Source organism: Tachypleus tridentatus, chromosome 13, assembly GCF_004210375.1.
Source record: "Tachypleus tridentatus isolate NWPU-2018 chromosome 13, ASM421037v1, whole genome shotgun sequence".
NCBI classification, from domain to species: Eukaryota; Metazoa; Arthropoda; class Merostomata; order Xiphosura; family Limulidae; genus Tachypleus; species Tachypleus tridentatus.
The window spans coordinates 142,611,239-142,626,239 of NC_134837.1; the positions used below are offsets into that span (position 1 = coordinate 142,611,239).

General features: G+C 33.2%; 1 long non-coding RNA gene across 1 annotated transcript in view; it reads right to left on the reverse strand.

Moving 5' to 3' along the window:
- Positions 1–9,382: 9,382 nt before the first annotated feature.
- The window catches only part of LOC143236942 (uncharacterized), a 32,409-nt gene continuing 26,790 nt past the window's right edge, over positions 9,383–15,001 (reverse strand). Inside the window, exons 4-5 of the long non-coding RNA XR_013019814.1 lie at positions 11,177–11,338; positions 9,383–9,795 (exon numbers count right to left, since the gene is read on the reverse strand). This is a non-coding gene — a long non-coding RNA (uncharacterized LOC143236942). The remainder of the gene's footprint in view (positions 9,796–11,176; positions 11,339–15,001) is intronic.

Consider the following 15,001-nt stretch of genomic DNA (forward strand, 5'->3'; position numbering starts at 1 on the left):
ATTGATTTTGGTACATGTGCGCGCATATGTGTTTCAGATTTTGTTTTCTTTACTATTTTCATGTGTGAGTGGTTGGAGTAGGGACAGTGATTTCTTCTTTTATTCAACAGATATAGATATACAAGGATTAATTTGCTACATGTTTTAGTAACTGCTGATTTTGCAACAAGATATTCTGATTCTTCGATTGTTTGTGAATGGAGTTTTTCTCTTGCTACGTAACATAGATGAGCGTGTATCTGATTTTAAGAAAACAAATAATAATTTATTGTCTGCAGTATATTAATAAGCAATGTGAAATAGTTTTATACAACAAAGTAACAGGTTAATATGAATTTTATAAATCAAACGTTTTTCAATCCGCTTTTGACGGTGAGGTATGTAATTCTCTTCAGCGTCGAATAATTCCTGTAACCGATTTAAGTTTCATTTAGAATGTAGGTGTCTTATACAAGGGTTCTAATGCAATATCAAAAGAAAAGAACACGTGAATTTATGTTGTAACTAGGGTTAACATTTTCTTACTTTATATAAAAAAGAATTCGAAATAATAATATTTAGAACGTGATTCATATGGTGAAATTATCTTGTTGCTGTAATGTAAAAGCACTGGTTTTTCATATTATAATCTTGCCCTTCCTCTGATACCATTATCTCGTCTGTTGTTTTCTAATTATAAACAAACTACAATTAATATTCTTCCATGCTGCATGTGTATATGAATCTTCTGGCATACCAATTCTCAGGAAGTTACACGAAATACAACTTTTGTCAGAAATAAAGTTACAATAATATTGTTCTAAAAACAGTTCAGACAGTTGAATCAAGTTCTTAATGCTAATACATACTTCAATATCTTTTCGTCAGATCAAGCCAAAAGCAAGCAATCCAAACACCCAAGGAAACATGTTGACCTAATCTGATTTATTGTTGATTTCCTTTCTTTTGAATTGTCTAACAAAACGATTAAAGAGCTATTTGCTCTGTGAATTCCTTAACTTTGAACGGAAATACTATAATGACAGCAGTCAATCAACAGTATCCACTACCAATTGTAGTTTACTATTGTTTGACTAAAGAATGAAATTTGACCTTACTCTTATAACACACCCATGATCCAAAAGTGTAGACCACATTTTTTTGTTGTTGTTTATTTACATTGGTAGAAGAAGACAGATTAAGAAAGATCCACGAGAATAAATCGCCCCTCTTATGTGTCCCAAATATTCAAGTCTATGGTGGTGGATTCACGATTTGAGGCATATTTTCCTGACATACGATGAACTTTTCGTTCCTTTAGAATGAATATCTCAGTATGATTTGTGATATTCAGCTACTCCAAAGACGACAATACTTCCATACGTCATACCTAAGATTTGAAGAAACTTTTGACATCACCTTAACCACCAATTTCCAAGATCTCCATCCTATTTGATTCTGTTCATTGCTGACAAAATCCGTTGTCTGATTAACATCTTTACTAGCCTGTACATATTAAAAAATAATTAGAAGCTTATAGCAATTTTAATGAAAGCTAAAACTATAAATCCATATTATTTGCTGAAATATGTGAACACCATTGTACCAAGTCACGCACCTGCCTGCGCATCTACAATTTTACTAATTTCGCGCTCATTAAAAAAATAAGCACCAGCGTGCGCATCTACCAAAAAAGCGCCTGATCGCACATGTATGAAAATAAGCATCTCTGCGAGCTTACCAAAATAAACACCTGAATGTGCATCTACCAGTTTATGCAATTACGCGCAGATGTACGAAAATTAGAAATAAGCACCTGCGCGCGTCTATCAATTCATGCACATCTGCCTAAATAAGTACTTGCGCACTCATTTTCCAAAATAACCTCATGCGTGCCCATATACCAAAAGTATCTGCACTCGCACCCACCAAAATAAGCCACTGCGGGCGCATCTACCAATTTATGCACATGCTCGCAAAGGTACGAAAATTTAGAACCTGCGTGCGCTTCTGCAAAATAAGCACTTGCGCGCGCATCTAAAAATTTATACACATGCAAACGCATATACGAAAATAAGCTCTTGCGTGCGCATGTATTAAAATAAGCATCTATTACGCCATCATGTATCAAAATAAGCTCCTGAACACACATGTACGAAGATAAACACTTGAGTGCGCATGTACAAAAATGAGCATCTGCGCGAATGTACAAAAAGAAAACCTGTGCTCGCATTTACTAATACAAGTACATGCGCGCGGATAACGAAAAAAAGATCATTGATGCGCATGTACCAAAATAAGCTCCTTCGCGTGCATTTGTCAATTTATGCACATGCGCTTACATGTACGAAAATTTAAATCTGCACGCCCATGTACCAAAATACGTATCTGCGCGAGCATTTTCCAAAATAACCTTCGAGCTGATCTACCAATTTGTACACATACAAGCACATGTACGAAAATTAGCTTTTGCGTGTCAATATACAAATTTATGTACAAAATCAGCACCTTCGCCCTCATGTAGGAAATAAGCATGCGTGCGCATCTACCAATGAACGCGTATCTATCAATTTACCCACTAGCGCGCATGTAATAAAATAAGCATTGGCTCGCGCATTTACCGAAATGACCAACTGCGCGATCATGTACCAAAATCAGCACCCGTGCGCCCATCTACGAAAATAAATACCTGCGAGGTAATGTATGAATATACGCACCTGCGTGCTCAGTTGTATTTTATTTTTGGCTTCACTTGTGGATGAATTTTAGATTAATGTATTAACACACAGATATTTGTTACAGTTAAAAACGCTATTGGCATGACTTCCTTGGAATTGGTTTCAGTTTTATCTGCAGAGGAGGTACAAATGTAAATTCATTGGGCTTTAGATTCACATGCACAGCTAGTGATCGTTTTTCTCTCCAACATAACACTGTTCAAAGGAACAATACAACTAGTGATAAATAAATTTGGACAGTTTTTCTGACATCTTCCACCAGTGTCATTTCATTCACCTTGGTGGCGAATTGTTCTTTCCCTCCTTTCTTCCTGTTATTTCCAGTTCTCCCAGGAGATCTTTAGTAAGTTTCTCGACATATACAGAGTTGATATATCCACAGTTAAGATGCCCTGCTTATAGCTTTGTCCTTATTCAAACATGGGAAAATTATATATTTCCTATCATCAGTGCTCATACTTTGGTAAGTTAGATATTTATGTCCTCTGTCATCTGAGTTACTTTAGATGAATTGAAAGTTAGTTACTGATTGCTACTTTGTTTTTTCTGGGTAAACTTAATTGTCTTGGATGTTCATTACTATTATAATCCTAATTTTTAGAAGTGCAGGACTTAATTATGTGTCCTTCCTTGTCCTTGTTAACTTAGATATTTGTTAACTTAGACATTAATTATTAACGTGTTTTTTAAGGTAATTTTGGTCAATTTGCACATTCTTTATTATTCCATACTTTGTTGACTAGATACAATTAGATGGTTTGTCCATAAGATATTTATCAGTGTTTTGTTAACTGAGTATGCTTTAATAGTTTCTACATTACACAGCTTTACTACTTGTAATATTTCATTTATTCTGTCTGATTGTTTTTCATCATTGTTAACTGTATACCTTATTATCCTAATTTTCATCAGTGGGACTTAAAATCTTTTGACTTGTTATGTATTTATTTATTTCCTATGGCTATACTTGATTTTGGCTACTTCAAAGTTTGTGACACTAGAAACCTAATTTAATTCCAGTAATCTACACTTTATTGTTCTGCCCCATAGTATCCACTTTATTGATAGCTGCTTGCAACTTTAAGTCCAATTCTCAAATTCAAGACCGACCATTCAGACTAACCTTGGCTCTAAGTTGTGTGGAGGTACAAACTTTTTCTGACTCTGAGTCTTTGCACCCTTCATTCTGGACCCTGCTTGCTTCCATCCATTTGAAGTCCAGAGACCACACTACTCTGCTCTAACAAGATGCACTATTGCATAGGATTCTAATGATGGAGAGAAGTCTCTTCTCACCCTTCTCAATAACTCATTCAGTGATGAGTTCTTCTTTTCAACCTCAGTAAAGTTTAGTTTCCTCCTTCATCTTCACGTTTGGAATGAATAATTCACACATCCATCACCTTCCAATCTCTGGTCTACCATGGAGTGTTCACTCCATACCACCTTTAATGAGGTTCTTAAGCTTTGTCCCACTTCCCTCTACTTCTGCTGGGATGGTGGTTGTTATGGTGCATTACAACATCTTCAAAGTAGTCACTTATATCATAGAGCCAGTGGTACCAATTCCAGGGCTCTGTGCTCATGGTCACCACATTATGATTGTAGCTTTCCATTTTCCTGGCTCCCTAAATTTGGTGTTAATTTGATTATATTCTCCCAAGTTTCTTCTCATGGAGTGGCCTCTCATTTCGTGGGTGTCAACACTTCCTACCTACATGTATGGCTTTAGTCAGTTCCATTGTCTCAGCCCAGTCTCTGGTTGAATGTGTTACATTTTTCCTTTCCTGATTCATCAAGCCTCTGTCCATGTCTATTACCACAGATAACACATCTTTTGAATTTTGTCTCTTTCTCATTGTTTCTGCACTTCCCACCTTTCCCTATTATTCACCCAGTTGTTAAATAAAGACTTCTCCACTTCGATTGTGTCTAGCTATTGGGCGACCTTACTGATTACCCAACATTTCATCTGGCTTAATTTTTTTCCTTTCTTTTCCCTCCTTTTTTACTTCTTTGAATTGTTTATTGTGATCTAAATGTGGTCCTTAATGCTCTTTCCTCCATATAAACTTTTGTTTTCATATTCTATCTACATGCTCTTCCTGAAGACCTCTTTCCTTACAGTCATAGTTCAGCTACTTATTAATGTTACCCACTCATTACATCATCCCTCTTATGTCATTCTTTATCCAAATTGGTCCTTCTTCTCTAAGACCTATGCCAAAAGTTTAATTGTTTTTTACTCTCTCACCTTTTCTTAACCTTCCATTTCTAACCTATATTCCCATTCCAGTCCTGATCAACTTCTTTGTCCGATTCATTCCTTAAGATGATATATGGCATGTACTGTCTCCTACTCCAAATCCTATTAACCATATTGCTAGCTAAAATACACTGCTTAAATGACTTAAGTGATTTTTTTCTATCACAACATCATGATATTTTTTTTTACGTGCAGTATTTAATATATTCATATTTAAATTTTAAGAATAATTTGAATTGAGAAAACCCACACACATCACATTTTGGACATGTAAACATCTGCCATGTATTGGCCCAATACATTAAATGATCTAAATCTCCTAGTAAGTCTGCAGCATCTCTGATGCAGTTAGCAACCCCAAAAACCTTAATGTCATTTTCAAACTTCAAAATTTCATTACTCATTCCAGAATAAATATCATTAATACAAGTCTCAAATAGCAGATAACTCAGTAAAGAGCCCTGAGACACACTACTTGTTAGTATGACCCAGTCAGATCTAATTCCATTTATTACTGTTTTCTATCCAATTTAACAAAATTCCTCCCAGAACCACATATTTAGTTTTTGTAGCAAGTGTTTTGTAAGGCATCTTATCATCAGATGCTTCCTGAAAATCAAGGTAAACCAAATCCATGGTATTTCCTTAATTAACTCTTTCAGTAACATCCACAAAGAATGTCACAATATTTGTTAACCAAGACTTTCCCTTACTGAAAGCATGCTGGCTCTTTCATATTATGTTAATCTGCTTTAAGTGAATTTGTAATGCATCTTTAATTACACACTCCAAACACTTTCCAACTACTGATTTAATATTAACTGGCCTATATATCTCAGGATGGCTGGTATGGATATAAACACTTTTACTAATGAAGCAGAGAAGAATGTTACAACCTTCTTAGGTCATTTTCAAGTTAATCATACCAGCTGTCCTGTGATACATTTTTACTTTAAGTGGGTTTCTCATCATCAAGAATAATTGGCCTATGATTGCCTGGGAAATGTTTATCACCTTCTTTAAATATTAGACTAACATCCAACTTCCAGTTGTCTAATACTCTTCCACTACTCAATGACCTATAAAAAGTATTAGCTAGTGGTTCATAAATATAATCTTTAAGTTTCTTTAAAACTCTAGGATAAAATTTGTATGGTCCAGGGATTTATCAATTTTCATGTTTCCCAATTTTAGTCTTACAGTTTCAGAACTTCAAATGATATATTTTACATCAATATCTTTCTCATACATTAAGTGCTCTGATTTGTCCATTAAGTTTAAATTTATTGTGTTTATTTTGTTTATCCCAAATATGATTGCTTAAACATTACTAAACCATACTGGAACTGTCCTGTATTTCATGTATAGAATACGCATGTCACGTATGCATATCAATTATTTACCTTAAGTTCTTACCACATATGTTCAAGATCACCTGCCAGCTCTTTAACCAAATCTACAGAACTAGATCATGTTTCATTCCATCAAAATTATCTTCACCAAAATTTGGAATTAGGATACAATTCATCTTCAATTTTACATGTAATAAAATACCAAACCTAATAGTTCCATATCTGCATGTACTTAAAAGCTCACCAACCACAACTTTATCCTATTGACTTTGGAAATTAATATTAAATCTAATATAGATTCCTTTATTCTAGGATCTGTCACCAATTGGTGTACAAAAGAATTCTGAACAATCTCCAGAACCCTATCCCTCTCATTGTCAGATGCAAAATTATCCCAATCGATACCCCTAAAATTAAATTATCCCATAATAACATCTTTTCATTGATATCCATTAACACTAACCCAAGCTGACTCAACCTTATTGCTGTTATCTTCAATATACTCTAACTCAACAGAATGTAGTTCACTCCTCACACATAAAGCTACTACTCCCACTTTTTTTTTTCAATATTCTATATCTAGTAAATAATCTGTAGATTGGTATTTCAAATAAATTTCCTTCATCAAAATTGTTCAAACTTAATCCAGTCTCAGTGATACCCATAATATCAAAATCATCAGCTTTTCCCAGATGGGTATTGATAGATAAAATAATAAACTAATTGGTTGGAACAGGTCCATCTCACGTGGGATCTTTTCATGATGTTGGAGTAAAATAGATGCCTCTGTTCTCATTAATTACAGTTGCAGAAGGTTCTGTCTCTGCTTCTAGAGGTGAGAGTGGGAGACTTTGTCCAAAAAATGTAAAATAAATCAAAATTACTCTTCTTTTCTTTCCAAAATGATTTCAAATTGTAATATGAAACTATACTCATAACAGTATACATCCATTTACAATTAAACTTTACTTTTCTCCCCGTTTGACTACCCTTTGAACTGTAACTACTATTCGTGCCATTATAAGTTGTGTCACTCAATATGCACGTAGCTCTCATTATGCTATTGAATTACACTACCCATTAGCTACTGCCTAACTGCTTGCATTCTTGTCTTGTAAAACATTTTTATTACATTATTATTACTATTTATTTCACCTAATCTGATCTTAACTTACAAAATCCCTATTTTTACATTTTAATTACCTTTAGAGTATTGAATAAAGAATAAACAGGAAAAACAAGAAATAAAGTACTTACCCAATTTCTTTTCTTTCTTGGTGTCAAATGTTGAGAACACTTAAGCATATTTTTATAGTAATGATAGCAATGTATTAACATTTTGTTAATTAACTAACACACCAAAGAACATAGACTAATAACATGCAAAAGGAACATAAGTTTCTCAAACAATTACAATAATTCTGGCTTTCTAACTATGCAACAAAAGCTGTTACAAATTCATCCAAGTTACCTGTTGTGATTCCCATGGTAACAAATGTTGTATTGTAAGAGAAACTGACACTTGTCAATTCAGATGAAACTTAATACAAAATGTCATAGGATAGATCAAACCTTGATTTACTATTAGTTATAGGTAAAATATAATTAAATGTAAAAGACAACTATTAACAAAAAGAGGATGTGACAGGCGGGTGCAGCAAGAGGGGTCTGATATTCTATGACAGCTTTGTAACTATAAAAAATTGAAAATTGTGAAAAATTATGTTTTGTCTGAGCAATCAATATTTTATAGTGAGTAACTTTAATTTTGTACTTTATGAATGTGTGATGGATAAAACAGATGAGAAAAGATGGCTAGAAAAAGTGTCACACTCGAGGAAACGCAGTATTTTTTAAATATTGCCCTGCAGAATTAATATCTTAAAACTTAAAGTATTAAAATATGGATCATTAGTTGAAACTTTACACTCTGTTAATTCATTTAATGATGTCAAAAAAGCACATTAATAAATTTTGAACATAAAGCACTAAAACTTTGTTTCATGCACAGTAAAGGATACCCAGGGCAAAAGGGTTAAATCTCAAATTCATATTAACAAATTAGAAAACAGACGTTTATCTAAAACAAACAAGAAGAAACAACAGAAATCAAACACAAGTTAAAAGTGATATTAATTTATGATCAGTCATGGTCCAAAGTTTGTTACATGAAGAATGATTTAGAAACACATGTCTAAATACTATAGAATGCCAACTGAGAAAGTTAGCATGGTGCTAGTGTGGCAGAAGTAGTTAGCAATGCTAGTAATAAATGACACAATATGATTGATGGAGGGTGGTCACATGATCAGCACATGTTCTGAAATGGTGAGAAAATAAAGGAGTAGAAAAGACTGGTGCACTGATAGCAAACATTTCTATAGCAATGCTTAAAGGGCAAACCAGGACTGATATAGCTTTGGGTGAGAGGAAGTATTGTTTTGGAAAAAGACATCAGTAAAAAAAAATGTTGCAATGGTCTAGAGTAATTTGCCACTACAACCAGAACAGAAAAAAAAATAATACTTTGACAATCACAGAAATCCAAAGGGTGACTTTTAAATTACTGAAATACAAAGCTGATAACTTACCACACAGTAAATGAATATGTGTGAGGCTAGGACTTGAAATTAATGTTAATGAACAATACAATATATAAATTCAGAATAATAAATATTTAAATGAATAAATGAATCAGGAGTAAAAAGAAACAACAAACGTAATCACAAAATCACTAACAACATTTAGTAATAACATTCTTCATCAATATCTTGTGAACTAACTTGTGAAACATCAATGTAAGATTTTCATTCACTTGTTAGATCACAAGATCACAAACCATGTGACTGTAATTTTCATAATGTACAACATTTATGATATCTGTACATCACCACCAGGGAAAACTGATGCCAGTTTCACATTACATGCATGTGTACTCAAATTAAACATGATCATTTAGAAGGTGAGCTATTATTTTAATGCAATTAAACATTCAGAGATAAGCTAGAAAATAGAAGGAATAATAAATGAATGCTAACAAAACCGTAACCAAATATAAAAACGTAATTTATTATCTCTCAGTGTTGATGTAGCCTCTTTCTTGTAACTTTATTATACAAGTTACATGGTTTTAATTTTGTCACATGAATAACAGTGTTAAAAAAAAGTCATGACAAATTCACCAAGTCATCTCCAGAAACCACCAAATGTAAATGTTATAAAATTCATATTAAATTATCCCATTCACTTTTCCCATTTTTTAAATAAATTCTCTCAATATGACCAATCATGTGACTTCTTTTTACTAATGTTGAATATTTTTTGATTTAATGCTTCCAACTTTCAATATAGTGTGTATACATTCACAACTTCTGTAGTCAAAACTAATTTTATGTTATGCCTTGCCTGATGGCAGTGAGAATCTTATTCATTTTGCTCCTTCCTCTTGATCTGAAAGGCACTACAAGTAGTAAATAATACAACAAATAAACATACGAAACACAATGATATATCAAATTATTATGACTTTTTGAAAATAGTCCATCTAGTTACACTTCTTTAATTCAGACTGCTGAGATTTAATTAAAATATAAGAGTATGTATATCTTACATTAGATGTAAGACAATTATGGTAAGGTACTCATGATGACTCAATCTTATACTTATTTTATTAATCCATATTCACAATGTTAAAACTTTAAGAAAACATAACTTTTTATACCAAGCAATTACAGCCATATTATTTTCTCTGAGTACATGTATCTTGACTGTGTAAAAGGATCTGAGAATGGTATCTGTAATAATTAATTTAAACTCAGCTAAGCCAATACAAATTTAACAGGTGATTACACACTGTTCATTAACAAGTCCCAAAATTGTTTTACAGAAACAGCTGTTTAATATACATAAAGTTTGTTCAATAATAACTGCTATTCAAGTTTGATAACAGCTGATTAGCATATGTCATTTTTGTTCAACAGGACCTGTTGCTCAGAAGTGGTACCAATTGTATGTGTAAAGTTTGTTAAACAAGAACTGATGTTGACATTTTGTACTAGCTGTTTAGTATGTCTCATATTTACTAAAAAAAACTGATGCTTAACTTGATAGTGGCTGTTTATCTTCTTAAGATTGTGCAACATGAAAAAATATTTAAACTTGGTAAAAACTGTTTAGCACATCAATAGACGTTAACCACCTGTTAACAGGATTAAACATAATGTATTTCTATATCAGTTCCTGTTGAATTGTCAGAAACATGTTAGACTCAACATAGTTCAAAAGAAGCTAACATAAGAATACTAACTTGTCAATAAGTAGTTACACACACCATTATTTCTTTTACAATGATATATATATATATATATACATATATAGATTATTTTTCAACTCTCCTTTAATTAAACACAAAAGATGTTAATATTACTTGAAAACCATTGTTAGCTACATAACTTAAATGTTTTTGTTCTTTACGTTTAAAAAATCTGAACATTAATGAATGATGATTTTGTTTATTAGTGTAATGTTTTTCCAATTATCTGATGTTCTGAACACAGGGTGAGACCTCTTCTTTCCATTTCATGATAAGATAAATATTTGTTTGAAGGTGTTTTATTTTATTTGCAATGTATTTTTCTTTCAAGTGCTAATTAAAACATCCCTTTACAATTTATAAAATAACTACTGTAGAGAACATTATGTTATAAATTTCAAGAAACTTACCATTGGAAGACTACAATATTGTCAATATAAAGTTATTAATAATAAAAATTCAACTAGAATAAATAAAAAAATAAGTTATTACATGTCAAACACCAGAAGCACACACCAACACAACCTACCTTCACACATTTGATCATCCTAAACATCTTTCTACAGTTCTACATACATCTTTTTTCCTCACATTGTTCTTCTACTATTTCCTCAGCCTCTGTTAAACCTTGTAAGGGATCTATATCAGGTTTGGTTTCATACCTTTTGAAGTCAAATAGGTAGTATAAAATCTGCTGTATGACAGTAATATAACAATTTGTGGTATAATAAAGTGTAATTACTTAGTGTCACTGTTATTTAAAAAGGAACTGTACATTGGTGGAAAGAATAAAAGCCTTTATAAATGCTGACAACTAATAAAACACATAGTAATTCAGGAATAAATCATTAACACACTGATTTGATTTTATCTGTGAATCAGGTAGTTAATGCAATAAAGCATCATCTATCACATAATGAACCACAATGAAACAACTATTGATCTTTGTTCAAAAAATGTTTGAGAAAATATACATGTAAACATGTGTATACAAGCATCCAATTAAGTAAACTGTACAACTTCCAAAATGAACAGAGAACGAAAAACAGTTTTACAACTAATACAAATGCTACATTAAATATACAAATAGTAATAAGGTTTAAGGCAATGAATGATCAGTGGTCAAGAAATGACTTTCCGTTTTCTTTCAATAAAGTTTTAAGGTGTATTCCTCTTTCAGACATAAAATTCAGTACAATTATCCAACTTGGATATAGTAGTCTTACACATGTTCATTAAACATTTCTGTTTATGTTTTAATTATTAAAAACAAATGTTGAATGAAAAATGGAACCATTAATATCAAGTTTAAAGCATTCCTTAGCAAAATTCAAAGTGCATATGCTAGAAAATAAGGAGAAAAAACTAAATTTTATGCACAACCATGAGGCTACAACAAAGTATAAAATAGCACACAGAGTAACTACAGTTCAAACCATCTGTACAAACAGGAGTAGGAAAATGCTTCAGAAAATGCTCAGCAAAAAAAGTGTGTTACTTCTAATAAAGAGTATCCACTTCAAATGGCACAAAGAAAAATCATAGGTCAGGATAGTAATTAGCCTCAAAGGGACAAGCTGACAGCACCATCATCTAATAACAGCCACAACTGATTGTAATAGCACTGATTTTCACATTGAAAAGCATGACACTCAAGATACAGCCCTCAGTCAAAGATTCCTTTTGGCTTTGACTTTGGACCTGCGAAGCATGAGCATGGACCCACTAAACACCAATGCAACTAGAAAGAGTGGAATATCCACAAAAGATATTCCACGCCTGTTTCAGAGTCTTTCATGTCTGCTAGCAGGCAGGAAACCACCATGGAAAACAAGTTGAGGTTCTGAGTGTATAACAAACAGCTGCTAAAATGATACAATCTGCTGTTGTCTCCATGTAATCATTAATAGCTGGAAGATTAAAAACAGCAGGACCAGTTCTGGGCCATTTTACATAGTGGCACTCAGGTTGGATGACACTGACCACACCCAGTCTCTCTCAAAATGACAGAAATATTATCACTGCCCAGTGTCACTGTAAACCTTCCAAGAAAAAAAGAGAAACAGAAAAAATGAAAGGGAACAGACATAGATCATTAGCAGTAAAAGACTGACTAGATGCATGAAAACAGATAAAAGAACCACCACTGATTAAGAGACAAGTTATGAACTAAGAGTTTATGATAAGTGGAACAACTCCTACCATCAATATCAGCACCACCCCAAAGAAGACTGTGTCAAGTCTCCCAAGACAAAAAAGAAAGGTAGCCACAGTTCTATAACAGCATCAAAGTTGACTGGTTTTAAGTTCCTCCATGATATAAGTAGAGAGAACAACCAGTGATGGTACAACACAAGAAGATATTGATAGCTACAGCCTCCAAGTGTATATTGCCACATACAAGGGGGGTTCTTGCTGGTCAACCAGCAATGCCATCCCTCTACGAACTTATCCATCACACAACCTGTTATTTAAACATAAAGAAAACTGCCAAAAGGTGACGGTATCAGCAGGTTTTAGGAATGCTTCCTGTAAAGAAAGAGACTTAAGGTAACAGGAATCACTCAAAGCCTTAATTTCATCCAAATTAAAACAAAAACCTTGAAAGTTTCACTGTATTGGGTGAAGAACTCTTCTGCTTGCAACCACATTGCTTTTTTGTAGTAGGACGTCTCTTGACCTCCTTGTAACCTGGAGTTATTTATGCATATCTCTGTCAGTAGAAGCAGATTCAAGTGACAAAGAGTGTGAATGAATAATTATTCTGTATCTGGCTAAGTAATGTTTACAATACAAAAATGTTGTACCTCTTTCACCTACATAAGGCAAGAATGGAAAAGAGGGATAAGAAACACCATGATGCAGTGAGGGTCAAGTTGACAACTGTATGTATCAAGGTCTTTGCAACCACAACAGGCACACAACAAAGAATTATGACAAGATTATAACTTTGTATGTTCACACCTTTGACACTGGAAACATCTCAGAAGGTTAGGAACATATGACTATATTTTCTAGTAGTAGAAATATCCTCTCATGATAGAAGCATGACGATGTGGTGATGTAAATATCAAAATTAGAACACTGGTCAGTTACATAATTTTGTCCTCAAAAGTGGAGATGTGTTGTAAAGCAGAAATTCCTTTGCTAGAGAAACCAGTGAGTATCTCCAACTCTAAAATGTTTTATAATAGCTCTCTCAACAATAACTCCTCATGAAGAGTTCAAAATAGCATGGGGGATAACCTCAATAGGAATTTTGACTTCACAAGGAGTTTGCTAAGATGTGGCATAAATGTTTCAATCAAAATGTCTCCAGAACTTAACTTCTTGTCTGACTTGAGAGGGACAGCAAATCACTCTAACCTGTTCTGGACAAAAACATGTGACATTTGCCCTAAGGATTTGACAGTATAGGAATGTAAACTTAGAAACATAGGTACAGGAATTGACTTTGATGGTGACTGTAGAACAGAGGTTTCTGTAAGTAGTCACTTACGAAATAAGGAAAGGAAAAATATTTTGTGCCCTCTGACACTATCAACCCTGGGGTCTCATGAAGGGACATATAACAATACCAACAAGGACACTATAACAATGCCAGGGATTCATGAGCACTGTACCCAAACACCAGCATCAGACAATGTCTACAACACCTGCTCAGAATCCCCAACTCTGGTACTCAGTTGACTCTAGACCAAAAGGACTAGACAACTGACCCTAGAAGGGCCACACATCTAAAAAAATTCAAGGCCAAAGTGGTGTGTTGCAGTGCTCTAGATACTATTCATCAACCAGGATTCTTTCCCCTCTTCACAGGTCTCCATACTCTGCACACTCATGGGCTAATGTTCAGATCCCAAAGGAGGTAAACTAAAAATAAATAACCTTCACTAGAAGTCTCCAAACCACATAGAAGAATTCATCTTGAGAGATTTCCCATTTCAATTTAATTTTGTAACCTTGGTCAACCGATAATGCTATCATAACTGTTACTCTGTTTTCATGAACTGTATTACAATTCTAAATTTCTAATTTCATTTTTTAACTTCTTAAACCTATTACATATGTGGCATAACAAACATACCTATAATAAACTTTTACAGTCATATTAAACCCTACAAGACATTTTATTTAACTGGAATTTTCTACAGCATATTTCTAAAATAATAAACACCAAGTATGCAAAATAATAAAAGAGAAACATTATCATTGTATAAATTACTTAACAATTAATGTAGTGATTTTCAGTGTCTTGAACTTTCTAATAACTTCTAGCACAATGTTCAATATTCTGTTGTATCATCCAATATCAGTTATTTTAATACAGAGTTTTCCAGCCAAACTTAAAACT